The following is a 20506-nucleotide window of genomic DNA, read 5'->3' as shown; positions in this document are numbered from 1 at the left end:
GCTTATTGTTTAATCTTATCAACTACATGAACGCTCCATCGCTGCCTCTGTATCAAAGGCAGCAAGTGGGGAGGAGCAGGAGCTAGTGCCCATAGCCTCTGACAGAGAGGCAGCAGCACAAGAGGGTGAGGGGGGCAGGCTGGAGCCAATAAGTGTGGGGAGCCAGCTTTTGGCTCTTTGCATGTGCCAGCTCAGCAGACCTGCCTGCCCCCCTAGAAAGGCAGCAAGGAGGGGCAGGTAGGAGACGGTGCTGGCTGGAGCTGGTGCAAGGGGAGCCAGCTTCCCCCAGCACCAACTCCACAGTGCTGCCTGTCTTGGGATGTTAGTGAGTAGTTGACTGGAGTATCAACTACTCGCTTTCCCCCACCCTATCCTGCCTTTCAGGGAAACAGGAGCCGGCGCTGGGGGGAGCCAGCTTAAAAGCTGGTTCTTTCCAGCATTGGCTCTGTGGTGCCACGTGCTCCCTCCTCCCACTGCTTCTATCAGAAGCAGTAGGGGAGATAGGGAAGGCTCCTCCGGTAGCAGCCACTGTCTGCGGAGATGCCAAAGGGGAGCTGGGCCCCGTTCCCCTCCCGTGGGCAGGGGCTGCTGCCACCAAGAAGCCCGTTTGCAGGAGCGGCCCCTGAACATGGCCATAGTGGCTGCCAGACTCAATGCGAGCTGGGACTGAGCAGTCCTAGCTTGTGCTGGTCCGAGATGCTGCCCCTCAGTATTTGAAATATAGTAAGAGCCCAGCGACAGAGCAGCCTCTGTCCATGGGGAGCTTGGATTCCCACGGACAGGGGCTGCTACCACCCTGCACTGCTGCCTCTGTATCAGAGGCAGCAGAGTGGGGCGGTTAGCATCCAGTCTGCATGGGGAGCTGGTTTTTCAACTGGCTCCCCTCACAGACCAACTCCCGCCTACTGCCCCATGCTGCTGCCTCTGATACAGAGTCAGCAGCGCAGGCTGACAGGGGGCTCCGTAGGACTGGGGCCAGGAGGGAACTGGCTGCCAGCCCCACTCCTAGGGACTATTACATAGTCATGTAACCAACAAGATTTCATGTGGTTACACGACTATTCAATTACCCGACATCTAACATCCCTTTTGGCCACTTTAAGAGACAGGATCATCAATTAGATGCATTTCAGACCTGAGTCACTATGGTAATTCCTGTGTTCCTCAGCACCAGGCATTTATGAACAGCCTCCAACCAGAGTCTTCATGCCTGGTATTCAGTCTGAGAGTCACATTTTTATTTGCAGCACGTATAAAACTGTTACAGTTTTTGGTAAAGCATACGTTTCATTTTACAGGTAATTGTTAGCCTTAAGCAAATGTGAGGCACAATCACTAGAAGAGAAGATTTGCTTTGGTGAATTAAAAATCACTAGAAATTCAAGAAAGCACAAAGAAGCTAAAAAGATGAATGAGTGAGGACTACAGGAAAACTCAAGTCCTCTTATAAAGGCCGAATGGGATTTTATAGGCTCACTGGGTTTTGCTTTTGAGACAGAAATATTTTGTGGGTGGCAAGCTGAATATGGTGTCTATGTAAAAAAAAAAAAAAAAAAGTTGACCATAACCTGAGGCCTTGCCTCCAGCCGAGTGCCTGTTGTTATGAAAGCAAGGTGCTCCACACGATCTAATCATAGCACTAAACCTTGTTACAAGCCCTTTTACAGCTCCAATATCTGGGTTACATGGAAACACGCTGGAGAGCCTGCTTGTACTATGAAATAAATGTCATTCTGACTGGCATCCTCTCTTCCAGCGAGTAATTTCCCTCTGCTGATAAATCGATACAGCAAAAACAAATGAAAGCGCACAATGGGCGCACTGAGGATTACATTTTTATTCATTTCAGAGCCCCTGCAGCAGAGTTTTTTTAAACACAATAGCAGAAAATGATGCACTTGAGCTGTGGGGGGGCAGAAGGAGACGAGATTTAGAGAGAAAAAGAAAGAAGAAAGAAAAGGGAAGAAAGCAATCTCAGATTTTAGATTTGAATCCAGATTTGAAATCCCTCGAATTTCAGAGCGTTTGGGGATCGTGGTTTTAATTCAGACTCATCTCTACTTAAGTTCTTGAAATTTGTCACATTGGAAACAATACATCCCAGGGAAAATCATTTCATCCCTTTCCCCTGACACAAACTTCTTCTTCTTTTTTTTTTTTTTTAAATCTTGCTGTGGTTATTTTTCATTTCATTTGAAAAATGAAACTATCACAACTGTGCTGCACCCTCCCCCAGAGGAAGCTGTGCCAATCCAGACAGGCCAGTAACCAGCAACTCAGATCCACATGAATAACATGGACGCTCCAAATAACCTGACTGATTGTGTCACGGGCCATATGGCTGCAATATTAAAGAAACAGCTCAAGTCTCATTTCTGAATCAACAGGGAAATGCGTTAGAACCTCCGGTCTGCAGAGTTAGCACTCAGGAGCTTGATCCAATACCCACTGAAGTTAATGGAGACCTTCCTGTTGGTTTTTAATGGGCTGTAAAGGTAGCTGAGAAAGGCAAATTCTGGTGGCTTTTAACTAGAAGTATGCATGTGTGGAAAGTTGTCGCTTAATCAGTGGTCCCCAACCTTTTGGGGTTGCCGGGCGCCTGGGGGCGGGGCCACGCATTCACTGTGCGCCCGGGGGCAGCACCACGCATGCGCCGCACACCCAGGGCTCAAGAATAGGTCAGGTCGGCCCTGGTCACTAGGCGGGCACATATAAATGCTCCGGCGGGCACCATGGCACCCGCGGGCACCGTGTTGGGGACCACTGGCTTCAATGATCCCAGTCCCTTGCAAGGATGAGGCTGAAGCAAGGGCTTTTCCCCTCTCCATTGCATATCTACATGGGCTTGATCCCTGAATGTAGGAAATTCAGCAGGCTCCCCTCACTCCCATGGCTAGCCTCTCCAGTGTGGAGAGGAGCTGATCACAGGTGGGAATTCATAGAAAATGTTTTAAACCTCAGGAAAATGTATCATGGCTATAAACAAAAGGACAAACCACAGTGTAAATGAGGAGAGTAATAACAGAAGTGAAACTATTTGGTTTGGGGGAGAGGGTGCATTATTGCTTGTGAAAGGGCAGACTGATGGCTCTGAACATTGAAGGCCTTCACTTATGCATAGCCAGTCACAAAAGCCTCTACTAATCCAGAGTTTGGAGTGGAGCAAGCATGAAGAAGTGCAGCACACCTTCCTCACACTTCACTGTACCTCAGCTCCTACTAGGATGGGGCCAGCTCTAGAGAGGTGTAGGTAGTTCAAAATCTACAGCCATTCCACGCTCCATCTTTGTGAGGAGATGGCCAACAAATGCCATTTGTTCTTTACAGGGTGTGGATACATGTCCATTGGGAACTAGACGGAAATGACAAAACATTTCAGATAGACCGTTAAACACCTACCACGGGGCAACAACTTTCAATCACCGTTTCACAACTACCAGTGAAAACCTGTTGAATTTCATTACCAGTTCCCTACGCGCCATGAAATTTGTACTTATTTGGTTCTCAGAGTTTGCGATTCCTGTGATTGTCAGCTAGAAATTACAAAGAAATGTTTTTTGGGTTTTGTATTATTAATCAAAAGGCCATAACACAACAGCAGTGTAATGCAAAGTGAAGTCTTTCCACAACGCTGAGAAGGCCAAGATGTGTGCCCAATAAATGTAAGCAGACATGATATCCTTTGTAATCACAGTGAGATGAAGATGTGAACTGAATAAATGCTTTAAAAACATCATAGATTCTATTAGATGCAAAAGATTGAAGCGTTAGCCACCTTTTAGCTCAACTTTCATTTAATTTACTGCTTGCTGTACTATAGTCTAAAGGGAGTGAAAAAAAATCTTCTATCTATTTTTCCCCCCCTTTTCATGAGCTGACCATGGAGATGAAATCTGGGTACTTTAATTACCATTCTGAGCCAAAGGCCTGGCCTTTGATATGGAAATCCCACTTCAACTCCAGCTTGCTGCTGCTTTTCCCTGTCCCCTTCTCATTCCAATCTACCAACATGAATGTTAAGTAGCCTCGTCAACACCTGACAGTGAAAGCCAACAGAAGCTTGTGTGACTAAGTTTGTGCTGTTATGATGTTTTTCCTTAGGAGGGAAGTTGGGGGTGAGGGGTGGGAAGGTTAGAAATTGCCCAAACTTGAGTGACCAGATTGCAGCTTCCTCTCTTTTCTTGTCAGTGTGGCGTGCTGGCCCTTTTGCATTCAGAAGCTCATATTAAGGAGGGAGGGGGACGACGGATGAAAGCTGTCATGTACAGTTACCCTGTTATTGTCATCTGCCTGCTGCATGACTCCCGGCTTTGCTATAATTATTAATTGCACTTGTCAACTGTCATTAATTCCTCTTTAGCTTCCCTGTCTTGGAGTAATTAGACAGAACAGCCTCACTGCACTCATTGTTTTGAGAGGCCCCTGAAAGAGCCCAATGGGCTTTGAGAAGAGACAACTATCGTTAATACAATAGAGTACCTCAGAATTAACTCTTTACATGATGTGGAAAGGAGCAGAAATCCTGATACGGACGTTCAGGTTGACAGACTTCTGTTTTCAGTGGATTTTTCAGATTTCTGCCCAATGTTTTCCCAACTGTCTAGTAAAACTGGGTGCCCCAGCTGGGGGGCAAACAACATTAGGTCCCAAAGTCCTAATTTTCAAAGGGTGGTCATCAGTAAGTGGGAGGTGGGCAGTGATTCTTAGTGGCTGGAACAGGCATCAGGCCAACTGCTTACAGCAGGTATTAGGCAACAAGGAACTGAGGCAAGGCAGGAGAAAGGCCCAGGACATGCCAGAAAAGTCGCGATCAGGGGCATTGGAAAATGCACTAACCAGCCACTGAACAGCTGTTGCTGTTTGGCTTAAGAGCCAGTCTGCGGACTCTCCCATCCAATCAGGCAGTATAGCAACTTACTATAGGCCAGCTGTGCTTGCTAGACAGCCTTGACTTATTCCGCCACAGGCCTGTTTCCTGCTTAGCACTTTCCTAACATCCGGACCCTTTGAGGTGTCACAGTTTGGGTCCCAAAAATTAAGGCATTCAAAAAAGAAATTGCTAGATGCTTTTTAAAATATTGGCCTAAATGTTTTCTTTTCTACCGAGTAAAAGGACCCTGCCACGGGTGGTTGTGGGAAAGCCATGGTATATACAGCATCAGGGGGTGGAAATGTTGATTGTTTCTGACCTCTAGATCAAATTTGCTCAGTTCTGTAGATATTTTTTCTTTGGTGGGGGAGGGGCAGAGCCTTTTCTACCTACCAGCACTGAAAATTTCACCTGGGATCTGAATGTCAAACTTTGCTCTCACTGGTTCTCACACAGAAATGAAGATTCTGATGGTCATAAGCTTTCTTTCACCTACACTCATTCCCCATTGTCTTCAGTTGCTTCCCTGTCTAAAGCTGGTTGCTTCCAATGGGATCACACAGAGAGACACAACAGAGGATGAAATTTGGCTTGCAGCTGGCAGTTAGTTAAAAATTGTGTTGCTGATGCATGAGCGAGAACAGAATCCAGTTAACCCTTCTAGGGTTGTACTGGCTTTGCGGGGCTAAAAAGAGCAAAACCTTGTGTATGGAAATAAAGTACTATGAGAAGACACGAGTCTGAATATTTACACAGGAAGCCTATTTGTTGAGTAAAATGAGGTCACATTCATACTCTCATTGCTTGGAAAAGAACTGCCCTTTAACTGGGAACTATCCAGTTGCTGTTGAAAAGAAGGAACATTCCCTTCCTATGTCCATTCCCTTCCAGTCTAGAGCAAACTACATGAAGGTAGTTGGAGGAATAGAGAAGAGGTTGGAAAAAGAAAACATCCTTCCCCTTATATCCTAGTTGCTGCAACAAGGTGTGTCTCTAGGATTATGTTCTGTTGCCTCCTTAGTTTCCTGGCTTCTGTTTCCTTTCAGTTAAGAGCCCCAGTGTCTGTTCTGATATTTTGTTTCTTCCTATTATGAACTATTTGCTTTCTGGGAGCACCTACAAATCCTAGTTGTGGACTAGAATCCCACGGAGCAAGGCACTGTAACCAGAGAATAAAAAACATGACTGAAAGCTTCTTGACTTGAGGCCAGGGTAAGTAAAAGACAAGATGAAGTACAAGGAAATAGTGCAACAACACTAGTCAGCATAACAGTGTTGATGTGCAGGAGTGGGAGGCCTCCCCTACCTTGTCCAGGGGCCAAGGAGGTTGTCAGCTCTCCTGATAGGCACCACCATCTTAAAGAAGAGAGTTGAGGAGGATTTTGAGGCTGATAATAAAGTGGCTTTGTGGGTGTATGTGGGGAGCATTTCCCAAACAATAGGTGCAGCATGCGAGAAAGCACAAAACTGACTGTAGGAAAATTTAGCAAGTTGGCAATGGAGGCTGGCATCATAGGATCACAAGCAACCATCAAGAGCTCAATTGTGCATGAGAGATGAAAAGCAGGGTGGGGATTAACTGGGAAGTGCCTTGAAAGTGAACACAAGCAGCTTATGTTTGATGCACCAGAGAAGGGGGAGCCACACAGGGTTCTGAACAGCAGGAAGGAAAACTTACTAGACTCTTATCAGTTTTCACTCTGCTGCAGCTTGGCATAGGCCTAAGCAGCAGCAGAATTACTGGTACTATGAATCAATCACACTCGGTTCACATATGAAAGGTTATGTTAGGAACCAAAAGGACCAGAAACTTTTTTTTTTTAAATTAAAAAACCCTCAGGTTCTGTGGAAATTGATAGCATGTGCCCAAGAAAGATTTGTATTCACCCTGTGTGAATGAATTTTTCAAGTCTGGAACCAGATCAGATAAAATTCACATTTAAAATTTACATTAAAAAGATCCTCAAACTACTTTAGAATCCAGCTGAAAACAGGAAAGTTTTTAAAAGTACTGAACTATCAAAAGAAAACCTCTTCTCTCAAAGTTGTGAAAAAGCTTTTCCTCTATGAAAATTTTCCCATTTCCTTTTTGCGTGCCTATCCAAATCAAACCACCAAAGTTACTAACAAGTGAAGACGATAAACTCTGAAAAACTCCTTCAGACTCAGGAAATGTAAGAGGTTGATTCAAAGCTTTACCTTCTTTGGATGTGGGTTGGTAGCTTGTGATTCAGTAAAGTAATAGAACTTCTCATGGAGCCAGGTGAAATATATTCGAAATACATATAACAGGAAGTCTTCTATTGGCAACTGCATCCAATTTGGGACTCTTATACACCATGCATCAGAGATAAGAATTTGGCCTTACGTCTGATCACTGAATGCCACGTGATTTTCATTTATTGTAAAGTGATTGACTATATGTGAAAACATTCGTGATTTTCCCACAACGGGACCTGGTTTTGCAATAAGCCAGTGCCTTTTACTCATTAATATCTTTCAGGATCGATCTCACACTATACAGGCAGTCCCCGGGTTACATGGATCCGACTTACAACGGATCCCTACTTACAAACGGGGTGAGGCAACCCAGCACTAGCTGCTTCCCCCCAGCAGACCAGGGAGACGCAAAGCTAGCGCCCCCACCCAGTAGAGCAGGGAGACGTGGAGCAGCTTTTCTCAGCAGACACCTCAGCTTGAGAATAAAGGACTGAGGGAAGTGAGGTGTGGGAGAATAAAACTGAGCTCTGGAGAAATGTTTGGCTAGAGTTTCCCCTACAATATGTACCAGTTCCGACTTACATACAAATTCAGCTTAAGAACAAACCTACAGTCCCTATCTTGTACGTAACCCAGGGACTGCCTGTACAGAATTGGGCCTATACTTTACAATTAATTGTTGGCTGAAATAATTGTCTGCGGTAAGAAAGCATTGGTGAGCTACCCATAAATTGAACAAGATACCAGACTAACCTTAAAGACAGGAAAATTATTTTAACCTCCAATGTTCTTCTGATATTTGTTCCTCAGGTACATTATTTTTATTAACTATTTATTGTTATTTTCTAGATGTAGGTCCTGACCCACACCTCCAAGAATGAATATGATCTTAAGACAGAGTTGGGAACATTCTACCGCACATTAGAGGCCTGGTTCACTCAATTAACCTCCTCCGTCAAGCAGGCCTTTTGCACGATCTGCAGATATGCTCTTGAAACATCTGGCAGCAGCCAACCAGTTAAATGTATTTGACACATCTCGATCAAACACAATTGGGGCTCGATAGACATTTCAACATTCATAGGCATGATTTTCTAATGAGCTTTCAGGAGTAACATTTTGATGCACAGATTGGAAGGCTTTGCCAATTTAACAGTAATTCACTGAACAGGTTGCTATCAAATGGCTTCAATGGTATATCTAAGTATTTTCCTAGCTATTGATGCTTCGCCCCTTTAGACCCTTCCTTAGCCACTCTGAATCAGCATCTTTCACCCCTTCCATTTAAAATAACTCACACCAACTAAAGAAGGAAATTAACAAGAAGCAAAGCACATACAACCTATGCACACCCAAGAAACACACTAATAATGCAATTAAAGATAATAAATTCCCTGATCCACAGTCTCTCCAGTGAAGTGACGGTTAACCAACAAGCTAAGTAATCAGCTATGATTTAGCCCATTTTGAATGGTTTTTGCCCAAGGCAAGCTGAAGCAAAAGATTAAGAAATCCAAAACCCCTCCCAAATGGATTAAAAATCTAGTTAGTTAACCATTTTGGAGATCATTATAACAATAAACGGTATATATATTTAAAACTCTCATATAAAAAACTCAGACAGTCCATCTCTAGAGGATTACTCCAATACTTTTTGACTTCAGGGAGACTTAAAATTATTCCACTAAATAAAAGCTACCATCTAAATTAAAATTCACCTCTCAGCCAATCAGAAATTAACTTTTTCAAAAACTTATAGTTTCTAATAGTTATATGGGACCTAATCCTCTTGGAAACAGTTTTAGGTCATTATTCTGGGAGTTATTAGGTTGGAAAACAGCTTCTAGGCAAATGATGCTATTCACAAACCTTTTACACCAGAAATAATGGCTGCATTATTTCTGCCTCACAAGTGGTCTTGAGGTCTGATTTCTGATTTCTTTTATTTCTGGAGTTCTTGCACAAAGGCAATGTTTCTTGCTGTTAAATAATACTGAACAGTTTAAAAACATAAAAATGGAATTGTTATAAGGATTATGATGGCAGTAATGAGAGCAGGCTGTTTGAACTATTTTTTGACCTCCACTTATCTGCTGACTTTCACTGCTCTTGTGTGTTTCCAAGGGCACCTGAATGCTTTGGTGTCTCCCCAAACTACCAGTTTCAAGGGCCTTTCAAACATCTTGAATTTTTCACATGTCTTCAACAATGTCATCCTTTTTTAAAATTGACTGACATTTCAGAGCAATAGAGAAAAATAATCAAGAATAAATTTGCTCTTCGTGTAGATAGTGAAAACATGACCAGGTGGCTGTGAAAATTGAGACTATTCCTATTCTGAGGGCTTGTTCCAATGCTCCTATTGTTTTTACCAAGCAAGTGTTTTGCCCTGACATTTTGTAACCCTCTCTAAAGTGTCCAGATGAAGGAACTATTGGGCAGCTGCACATGTGAATTTGGCAGCAGGCTAACAAAACTCCTCCTGCATCTCAAGATCCACAGTTGCTTGTTTACAGTTTGCATTTTTCTGATCTGGAACAGACGTATATTAGATCCAACATAGGACAGTTCAACTTTTGTTCCTAATCAGTTTCTTTGTTTTTGTTCTAGAACATTAACAAAATGTTGTTGTATTTGAATTTCCAACTCTGAAAGAGAAAGTTTAAATAAAAAAGAATGAATAAAACATAAGAAATACAATTTCAATGAAAAAAAATGATATTTTTCTTCATAATAAGTTTTACTTGGCCTTTCGCATCCTCTTCTCTGTCCTGCAAATACATTAAACATTCATTCTGGACATTGCAATAATGCTACTACTCAACATACCTGTTTATTTCTAGATCACAGAAGAGTGAGAAAGAGAGAGAAGAGAGTGAGAAATTTGCCTTTGCACTTGAAAATAGCCAATAGGCTATCACAAGGCTCTAGAAATGATCCTTTGACTCACAGCACCTCTTGGGTATGCACACCATCTTTCAGGATCTGTCCTAAGGTGCGTAATATACACAAATCTAGTTAATGCCGTAAGAACTATAAAATGTACCCACAAATATCTATTCCATCAAAAATTGGCAAATGAGTTGAGACACTGCTGAAAATCAGAACCACATATTTTAAAAAAAAACTAGCTTTTTAGGCAGGAATAGATAAAGATGCATTACTCAGAATCAGCTCATACTTTAATTGAGCCAAATCAAGGAAACAATCCTAAACCTATTTGCTCACATAAGGAAATATTCTGAAGTCCCAATGGGAGATGTGCCTGAATAATGACTGAAGAACATAGCCCACAATCATTTTTATATAATTCAATAAACATATCCACTTTTAATCTCTTCTTTCTTCAAATAAAATAATTACATTTTAACCACAGAAGTCTTGATGTTATAGAACTAGTTATTAGCGAAACCATGCCTGTTAATTCTTACCCTGAAGGTCGAAATTCTAGTCTTTGCAGAACAAGAGAGTCATAACTTGAAGTAAAACTTCAGCATCACATAAATGCAGCAGGATTAAAGAGGAGGAAAATATCCTAACATATGCTTTATAGAGGAAGTGATATCATGGAATGCAGTGGCCAGAGGATTCCATCGTATCACTTCCTAAAGTATGTTAAGAAATGTGTTAATTTGCCCAGAAAGAAATTCCACCATCATTACCCAGGAAAATGGCAATAAACGTACACAAAAAAGGCCTTCGAGGTAATTAAAAGTTAAGAGATGTAAACATAATTTAAAAAAATAAGAAGAAATGTTGCACTTAACTCCCTGAGTTATGAGGAATAAAACCAAAACAAACGCAATAATTTATCTCAGCAGTTCAAATTTTCTAATTTATGTAGAATGGATTGTTACTAAGACAATCTGACCCTGGGCAAAACTTCCTCAGCTGAGAAGATTTACAATCTAATTATGCAGGAAGTTCTGCTGAGACAGTTTGGGTGCAATGGTCTTCTATTACATTAGCTTAGCTACAATAGCTACTTATTTGCTTGCTTGGTGTTCCAAGCACTTGTATGAAAATAGAAAATCTTTCATTCCTATTCTTTGTTTCCCTTTAGTCTCTCTCACCGCTACTGTAAGCAAAAGCCATCATTCCCAGCTACAATCGGAAATATCGGGCTTCGAATGTAAATGGGGTGAGGGAACTGAGAGTTGCCTTTCAGGCTTTTGCTGTGACCAATGCTTGATGAACTGACTTTAAAAGGCCATCAAAATATTTTCATAATTTTTACAATGATAGGTTTGTTTGTTTTTCTCCCTGCTTGTAAATAACCTTGCGTAAAGCCTGAAGCTGAAATGTATGTGCATACACATCATCCTCCCCCCACTTCCTCACACACAAACATACACAGGTTTATTATTGTAGGGTGGCTCTTAAGAGTTGTAGTACTGAATATTTTAATGATGCACTTGTTTATATTAAAAAACAAATCTCTGCACATTAAAAATGTGAACTTTCCAAACACACAGGGAAAAGTAGGAGGCCAGACGTAAGCCTACAAAGCATTCTGAATTGTCTCTAACTCAGTATAGAATGTAATGTTGATACAGTCGAGTAGATACAAGAGTCCTATATTTACATAGCTGAAGAAATCAGTGCCTCTTTTCTACAGTGAGTGTTTTGATTTCAAAAGGTCAGGGGTTCATGCCATGGCCTTTCAGTCTTGATAATTATGCATGTGTAGTAATGCACATTTTTATCTACAGGTGGCAGACCTTTTAAAATCATCTTCAGTCAAATTCATTATAAATTTTGTTGATACCACCACCCACATTAAAAAGTAAAAATCTGCATAACAAATTTCTAATTAATGTTGTTCAATTTAGATCACAGATTTGTCAACAAAATGGCTCATTCTCAAAGGCTGGTGACCCCTGTCTCAATGATGGACTTAAAAAAAATCAGTCACCCCATTATCTGGTGATCTTTTATTACTCAGAAATCATTATGCAACTTATGGAAGGATTTATTTTTTTCTATAAAGTACAAGTTTTGCTGCCTAGATTGATGGTCACTAATTGGTAAAACAGTGATTTGTTGTTTGATAAGCTTGCTAAGAAGAGGCAGCAGTTCAAAAAGTCACAAGCCATTTTCTGCAGTTAAAAGACAAAAGTGAGTCACAAAGCTTTTGTAAATAAAATGAACCATTTAAGACAGCATTGGCCAGAGACTAATCTGCTATCAAATGCCAATGTTCTATTGGCTTCAGTGGAACAATGCTGATTTATACCACGTGAAGATCTCTCCAAAATGTGGGCTAAATCCTAGAGTCTTTCCTTCGCTGATTTCTATAGAATTATTCCAAGACAAGGATTGCAGACTAGTCCCTCTTTCCCAACATTAAAGCTATATCTATTTTTAAAAAATCCTTATCTGTGCTCCCAGTAAACCCTCAATCACTGACAGAGAGATATTTCATCAGCTAATTAATTTTTCACTACTTCTATTATTTGTTTATTCCCCTAATTCACTTGACTGGTCTATTTAGCCAATTTATCTCTTTTTTTCATGCACCAACCAAATGCTTGAATTATGAATGCTTGCAGGGGAACATTCAAACGAACATGGCCCCCAGATCGACGTGCCAGAGCCTCAACTCATTTCAGTCAATGATCTTATGTCCATTTTACCAGGGGACGTAGCCATAAATCCTTAGTTACAGTTGGCCTGATTCTTCACTGCCTTGCATTTGTTGTGCTCATTTATACCTGAGGGTACGTCTACACTTGTACTCAATCGACAAAAATGTTGTCACTCACACATGCTTAGCCCCGCCCCCTACGAATGACAAATTTTGCTGTCGCAAGTCAAAGAGTGAATGCTGCTTTGTTTGCTGGCCAGCTCTCCTGCCAACAAAGAGAAGCCCCCTTGCAGCGGATGGAAGTATTTTGTCTGCAAAACTGCTGATAAACAAGTTTTCACCCAAGCTGACTTTCAGGGACAAAGCGGTGTCAACACAAAGCTGTCGCTAAAAGCGGTGCAATGTAGACATACCCTGAGGAAAACGATTGAAAAGACAGTGCCAGATGCCTATCATTCTGGGCCAGTAAAGAATTCTGATCTGGTAGCATTTCACGCTCTCAGTGCAAAGGCGTAAATGACATTACAAGGTGCAAAGATGGGGTCAGTTAAAGGGAAAGCTGCACATTGCCCAGGCTGCATGAAAATGCCTGGCCTACAGCTGCTCTGCTTTATAGTTTGGATAAATACTGAAGACTGTAGCTTCCAGGATTACCCTCTTCACTGAACACTTTTCACCAGCACTTTTAAATTATTTTAGTTATTTTGAAAACTTTGTTCCGAAAGAGAATTCTATATTGAATATGAAAAATTTATATCTAAATTTTACACACACGAGAAAAAACGTCTGTATTAATGTGTATTGTGGCAACCTTATAACCAACTCTGTTTCCGCCACATTTCCCCTCACATCATCACACACTCCTCCATACTATTAACCCTCCTGAGTAATCGCCCTTCCCTGTGTGGCTATATGTTTTTTGTTTTCCTACCCAATGCTGAGAAGGTGGGGTTATTTTCAGTCTTTGGAATCTTGTAAACAGGATCAAGCAGGAACCTGGTCATCAGCAAGAGGAAGGCTAGAAAAGAAAAACAAATGTGTATCCACAGTTAGATTCAAAAAGGAAAATGAATCCAAAACATGAAACTTGAATCAAATGTGAAACAATAGCCTAGTCTCTGCTAGCGCCATGCTATTCCTTTCCATTTGGCGCATGAACTCCTTCTTGGAAAATAGAGACTGGTGTTAATTAACGTGACCCAAAATATTTCATATGTAAAAGCTACCGTCAACAACGAAAGAGAGACACTATTAGACACTCCCTCAGATCATAACCAATACAGCTTTGATTTCATCCTGTTTCTCTTGGCCCTTTGAAGAGCCAACCTACGCTCAGTGATAGGATGATCTCCGGGGAGTGTAAGAGATAGAGTCCTGAAGTCCTCTGTTCTGCTTCAGGCTCCACTTCTCACCAATGTCCTGTTTTATCCATGCCTCAGTCTGCCTGTCTGTAAGATGGGGACAATACATTGCCACCTCATTATCAAATTGCTTTTCCACTGTAAACTAAAGTGTTCAATATTATTTTCTAACTTGGCTTCATGTTTTGAATACGGTTTTCATGGTTTAGAAAACTGTCAGGATAGGTTAAGAATCATACTGATGGAGAAAAATCAATAGGGAGTTTAAATTAAAAAAACTGACAGGGGCTAAAGTAAATACCTTTCAAATATAAGGCAGACGCTTTCTCCACTTAATTAAAATTGTGGGATTATTTTGGCAACTGTATGGCTCCCATAACACCATATGACTATAACAGACACATAATAAGGCTAGTGAAAAGAAGATGGAACAGAAACATGAAGGGTATAAAGTTCAAAAAAGGAGCTATCCATAGTTCATACCAAGATATGCATGTATATAAAAGCTCTTGAAAAATCAACCTTGATTTTCTGTTACATTTCTCAGTCATGCAAGAAAAACAGGAATAAACTCCCTATATTTTGTCAGTAAATTACACCACAAAAAGGGACTCCTATTAAGACGATTATCTGTATGGATCTTTCAAATGAAAAACTCGTCCACACTGAAAGAGGAAATAAAAACAAGCAGGCAAACAAATAAATGACTAGACCTCACTAGATGTTAAGCATTATCTGTTCACTGAAATCAAGCTTTGCTTCCTATGGTGAAGGTAATCTCTCATCAAATTCAGGGTTATATACTAATTAATTGCAATATATCTTAAAGAATTTAGAAAACAAATTACTTAGCTCACATAGTGGACTTGGCTGTCACATTCAATACACTAACCAAGTTGCACGGTTTTTTCATGAATTATATCTGCTACATATTTGAGAGAGTTTCTGTATCTATCTGTCCATCCATGAGTCTGTTCAAGAACTCCTCCTAAACAGTAAGAGTGAGGACTACCAAATTCGGTATACAGCTTCCTCTTATCATAACTTAAAGCGAGGTCAGAGTTTGGTTGTGCCAGGAAAATGGGATGTGCCTGGAAAGGGATTCTCAGAAAACCAGAGGAAAAAGAGACAGAATCACCAAGTAGATGGAAGGGGCTGGCTGAGGACTGCCCCAGCTCTGAGCCTCCCATCTGCCCCCAGGCATTCTTGAGGGAGGGCGGGGGGCTTCATCCCCTCTTCCAATTCGTAGGGGAACACTGCTGGCTTTTCCCCTTTATTAGGGAGTGAGAGGAAGTGCACAGTTTGCTGCATTCCTCACTAGCTGGGGAGTGCAGGGGACAGAGGAACCAGGACCCATCCCAGCTGAAGGACATGCACTTCTCCCCGAGCTAGGGATGTTAAATTTTGATTAACTAATTGAATAGTCAATGGGATTGCCATCAACTATTCAATTAATTGATAAGGACTAGTGCATTGCGCCTTTGTAATGTACTTGTGCATTTCAAATATTGAAACATTGCGTGGAGCCCGGGGTGGGGCCAGCGGGGAGTCCCACTGACCTCAGGCTCCAAGGGCACTTCCTCTTTGAAACATACAAGAGGCCCAGCAGGGACTCTTGTACAGTTCAAAGTTGGCCACCACTGCACCCCTGCCCCCTCCCACGGAGCTGGAGGGAACCGGCTTTTAAGTTGGCTCCCCCCCTCCCACTTCTTCCTCTCCCCCCTCCCCCCTTGCTGCCTCTTTGTGATAGAGGCAACAAGAGGGGGAAGCGACTAGTCAACTTGTTGATTAGTCGCTTACATCCCTAGTATCCACTGGAGCAGCAGCAGCCATCAAGAGGCCCCAAGTTGCTGTGGTGAGAGAGGGCTGGGATAGTTCTCTCTCTCCCTCCAAAGCAGCCTGGATACTGATCCCCTCAGCCCCATCCCCAAGCAATGATTTAAATGAAGCATGTACATTTTCCTTTATATAAAAAAATCAAAAACAAAAATAATTGAGTTAAGGCCCCGAGAACAACCAGGTAAATTTTCTATAACCCATATGAAACATCTACCAGAGCTGAGACTGGTTTTAGACAACTGCCACTTTACTGTGCTGAAACTTTCAGTGGTGTGAAAGAACACTTCCCCAAGAGTAGCAAGTTACAGCGTGTGAAGTGTCCATGTAAACTAGCTTCCATCACTGTTAGCGACTCCCCTCGTGGAGGTGTTTTACTTAAAGCACCAAGAAAACTTCTTCCCCAGCATTTCTACCATGACCACACTTTGCCCTGCTATGGAAGCACTTTAATTTTACAATTAGAGATAAAGCCATAGGATCACATGGCCTAGCTGGTGGAACCTGAAAACAATGGGCCTATGCCAATATATTCCAGCCGAGGATCTGGCCTGTAATGCCACTTGCATGGTAATCAAATGCACTGACAGATTTATCTAATGTTTCCCAAGACCTAACGCAAAGGCATACTACAGTAGCCTGCCCATTAGAAGGAAGAAGATGTGTCTCTAATGCATTCAATTCAATTTGATCATGAATTGCCAAACATCATAATAGCAAGGTTAACCAGGACTTTTCTACATAAGAAAGTTGCAACAGTTTAAACTTAAGAGCAGTTTTAGACAACTCAGCTAATGCAAAAGATCGTGTAAATGTTCTTATTTCATTGTAAATCAGGCTTATTTCAATACATATCAAGTCAACCAGGAACCAATTTAGCTAACTCCACCTCCCAAAAAACACTCCCCAAATTATGTTTACAAAGGGGTTTGAACTGTTGTGACTATATCAATTTACAAAAACAATTAAGTGAAACTTGTGTGCAACTTGTGTAGCTGAGCTCCCAGTCACCCTGATGATACACTGCAAAATGTACTCTAACCCTGAAGATGGGGGCCAAGACGGATATAGCTTTATTCTGCGCAAAGGCCTTATGAAGTCACTGGGACTATTCGAATAGTAACATGTTACCAAACTTTAGTAAGAGCATTACAATCTAACCACTAGAAGAGCATTCTGGAAGGCAGTGAAGTCTCAGCATCTTAAAGCAGGGGTGGGGAACTTCAGGTCCGAGGGCCAGATGCGGCCCCCGGCTTGCCTGGATCTGGTCTACAAGGTTTAAGGCTCCCCTCCTAGCATTGGGGTGCCAACGCCTACTGAGGGACTGGAGCACACAAAATCTACTAGCCTGAGCCCCACTAGGTTCTGGTATGCGAGGGGAATGTGAGGAATATCTTTCTCCTCCTCAGTCATGGACCATGTCAGTGAAGGTTTGGGGATTTTTGGACTTCTCACTTGTGTGCGGCTCTCAACTGATTTTTCCTTTGGTCAGCGGCCTCTGACCCAAAAAAGGTTCTGCACCCCTGTCTTAAAGTTTTTACACAGTTGTGTGGCCTGTATGTGCAGGAAGTCAGATTAGATGATCCCAACGGTCCCTTCTGGCCTTTAAATCTTTCCTCATGATACAAGAAAGACTGTGGCAAGTTGGTCCAAATTATTATTCAGACTGGAGGCTGCCCATGAATGCATACTTTAATCACTAAGATGGCTAGCTATTCAAACAACTGCATCTTTTCTGTCACTTATCCCCCATCTTGCCCAAATGTCATTTGTCTGCCTGTCCACCTGCTGAGGTCTGTTTTAAGTCTAGACTAGGAGCTCTCTGGCACTGTCTTTATTCTATTTGTTTGAATGGTGCCTGTCATAAAAGGACCCTGACTTCTGACTGGAACCTCTAAGAGCTACAATAATAATCAATACTAGTACCACTAGTTGAAGTTGGCAAAGGTATTTATTTTTCTTTCTTTCTTTCTTTCTTTCTTTCTTTCTTTCTTTCTTTCTTTCTTTCTTTCTTTCTTTCTTTCTTTCTTTCTTTCTTTCTTTCTTTCTTTCTTTCTTTCTTTCTTTCTTTCTTTCTTTCTTTCTTTCTTTCTTTCTTTCTTTCTTTCTTTCTTTCTTTCTTTCTTTCTTTCTTTCTTTCTTTCTTTCTTTCTTTCTTTCTTTCTTTCTTTCTTTCTTTCTTTCTTTCTTTCTTTCTTTCTTTCTTTCTTTCTTTCTTTCTTTCTTTCTTTCTTTCTTTCTTTCTTTCTTTCTTTCTTTCTTTCTTTCTTTCTTTCTTTCTTTCTTTCTTTCTTTCTTTATTGCTCTTTATTTTTTTTTCCACTGCTTTAGTGATGCCCACACATATTTTTGCATTTGAGACAAAATGCCCTCAGTTTGAGGGGGTGGGAGGAGAGTGCTGGGGCAGCTGCAAGTCAGTGTACTAAGAGGAGGCAACAGCTCAGTGGAAACAGTAATTAACTTTCTACACCAGATTTGCCTAAAATGTGGTGGTGCCCAGAACAGGCCCAAGCATAGCCGTCCAATCCATAGGGCAGACCAGGGGAACCAGCCTAGACCCTGTGCTTGGGCAGCCTGGGAGATTTAGCAGAAGACTTGGCTCTGGCAGCAGTGAGCAACCTAGCCCCAGCCTGCAGTGTTTATTCCTCCCCCCCCCCCCCCACACACACACACACCAGCACCTCAGCTCAGCTCATCTGGGGGAAGAAGCCAGAAAAAAGGGGAACAGGGACAGAAAGAGGATGGGCGGGGGTGCAGCAGAGACAGAAAGAGATGGGGCAAAGTGGAGGCTGGGTCACTTGCTGCTGCCGGGACCAGGGCCCCCACAGACCCCCCCTGTGTGCTGAAGCATGGGGCCCACAGCGGTTGCCTTGGTTTCTCCTCTGGATGGGATGGCTCTGAAAATAGAAGACCAAACATTGGCAGAGCTGGGCCCATGTTTGGGAATACTAGTGGAACACAGGCACCATGGGCCCCTACAGCTCACTGCCTATCATGCAAGGTCACGGGAAGGAGTACTAAAAGCTTCCTAGAAGAGGGGAGGGCCATTTGGTCTGCTTTCACCCCAGAGAAACTGCCCCATGCTCACTCCTCTCTGCTCCCATCCCTCATCACTTGCCCTTAAGGCAAGTAAAAAGTGATGGGGCCATGCCTCTCCTCCCCACCCCTCATTCCAGTGCAAACAGGACTGGAGGCTTCCTTCCCAGTGTCAAAATGGACCTCATTCCCTTCTCCCTTGAAGCAGACTGTCCCAATTTTAGGACTGCAATGGAACCTTTTAGGATGCTGCTTTCTGGACTATTAGTTACCACAGCAGGTGCAGACTCCAACCTAACACAAAACCTTACAAAATACAGGCAGCTTCAAGTGCGCCCGTGTGAAAAGAATAATCACAGTTGGTGTTTTTCAATCCAAATCCATCACATCAAAATGGCCAAGGACTAGTATAAAGAGAGATACTGCTTTAAAACTGAGTCACTCTAGAATGACAGTAACAGGCTTGTCTAAGATTACCTCCTCGGTGTCTACCTGCTCATAACCTATGTGGTTGACGAATAAGAGAGGTCTGGAGGTTTATTTTAATCTATTTGCCAACCAGAGTCATTTATCTCCTATTAGATAAAGTATAATAGACTATACCGAAAGGGTCATTGGCCTTCCATTTAATGATATTGCCAGCACCAATCTACATTTTCCCGGCAGTGTCCCTCAACACAGAATAAATGGCTGATCTCTTCACAATAACAGCTGATTTCTATTTATTAAGCTAAAAAGGTCACCATTTTCTACGGCTGGGCCGCCCTGCACTATTGATAATTTTATGCATAAACAAATGGCAAATTTGTGCCACATAAATATGCATTAGCAATTACTTTTTCCTCGGGCAACGCTCGCCGCATGCAAATGTGTCCCTCACAGGGCCTGGTGGCTTTTGTTTCAGCTCTTGAACAGCTAAACAAAAGAGCACAATAAACAGTTTAAAAATTGCCAATCAACAGGAAATGCAAATGCAAAGGTACATGGCAAGAAACTTGCCCAAACAAATAAAACTAAAAACAAACAAAAAAAAAACCCAAAAATTACATTCGGAAAAAAAAAAAATCTATGCAGGTGTTCCCCACCACTCCTTACTTTTCACATTTTTATCAATATTTTATTCTCTCTTCCTTTTGAAAGTGGAAAGAAAAAAAAGAAAAAAAAACCTCTTGATTCTGGAACAGCCAGACTGGTGCTGGAGCAGACACCAGATGGGGGACAAATAGAAAATACCTATCCTGTGTGTAAAGACTGAGCAGGACACACACATACACGCACAAAAGAAAGTGGGAAGAGGGGAATGCTCAGTGTTTGAGGTTATTCATAGTGAATTTCAACAATAACCTGCTCTTGGCTTTCTATCATTTCACATTTCCACAGAAGATTTTTTTTTTAATTTGTAGTCCAAAGAGATACTAGACATATAAAAACCAGGCAAGGACAAAATACTTTCAAATAAATATTGGCTTACGAGGTTTTTTTTAATAGGAAAGCCAAGAAAATATTAACTAATTTTTTTTCCATGTGATGGTATCTATAGTCACAGCCTATTAACTGTGGAAATGGTAGTGAAATAAGCCCTACATATGATAATTA

At 41.9% G+C, this 20506-nt stretch overlaps 1 protein-coding gene across 2 annotated transcripts in view; it reads right to left on the bottom strand.

Moving 5' to 3' along the window:
* The window catches only part of SOX5 (SRY-box transcription factor 5), an 897303-nt gene that overhangs the window by 666619 nt on the left and 210178 nt on the right, over positions 1 to 20506 (bottom strand). For both annotated transcript variants that reach the window (XM_075898182.1, XM_075898188.1), the window contains exon 2: positions 13609 to 13695. The gene's annotated coding sequence lies outside the window, so the exon portion shown is untranslated. The remainder of the gene's footprint in view (positions 1 to 13608; positions 13696 to 20506) is intronic.

The sequence above is a fragment of the Pelodiscus sinensis genome, chromosome 1 (assembly GCF_049634645.1).
Source record: "Pelodiscus sinensis isolate JC-2024 chromosome 1, ASM4963464v1, whole genome shotgun sequence".
NCBI lineage: Eukaryota > Metazoa > Chordata > Testudines > Trionychidae > Pelodiscus > Pelodiscus sinensis.
Note: the sequence above shows the minus strand (reverse complement) of the source record. Positions and strands in the feature narration are given on the sequence as shown.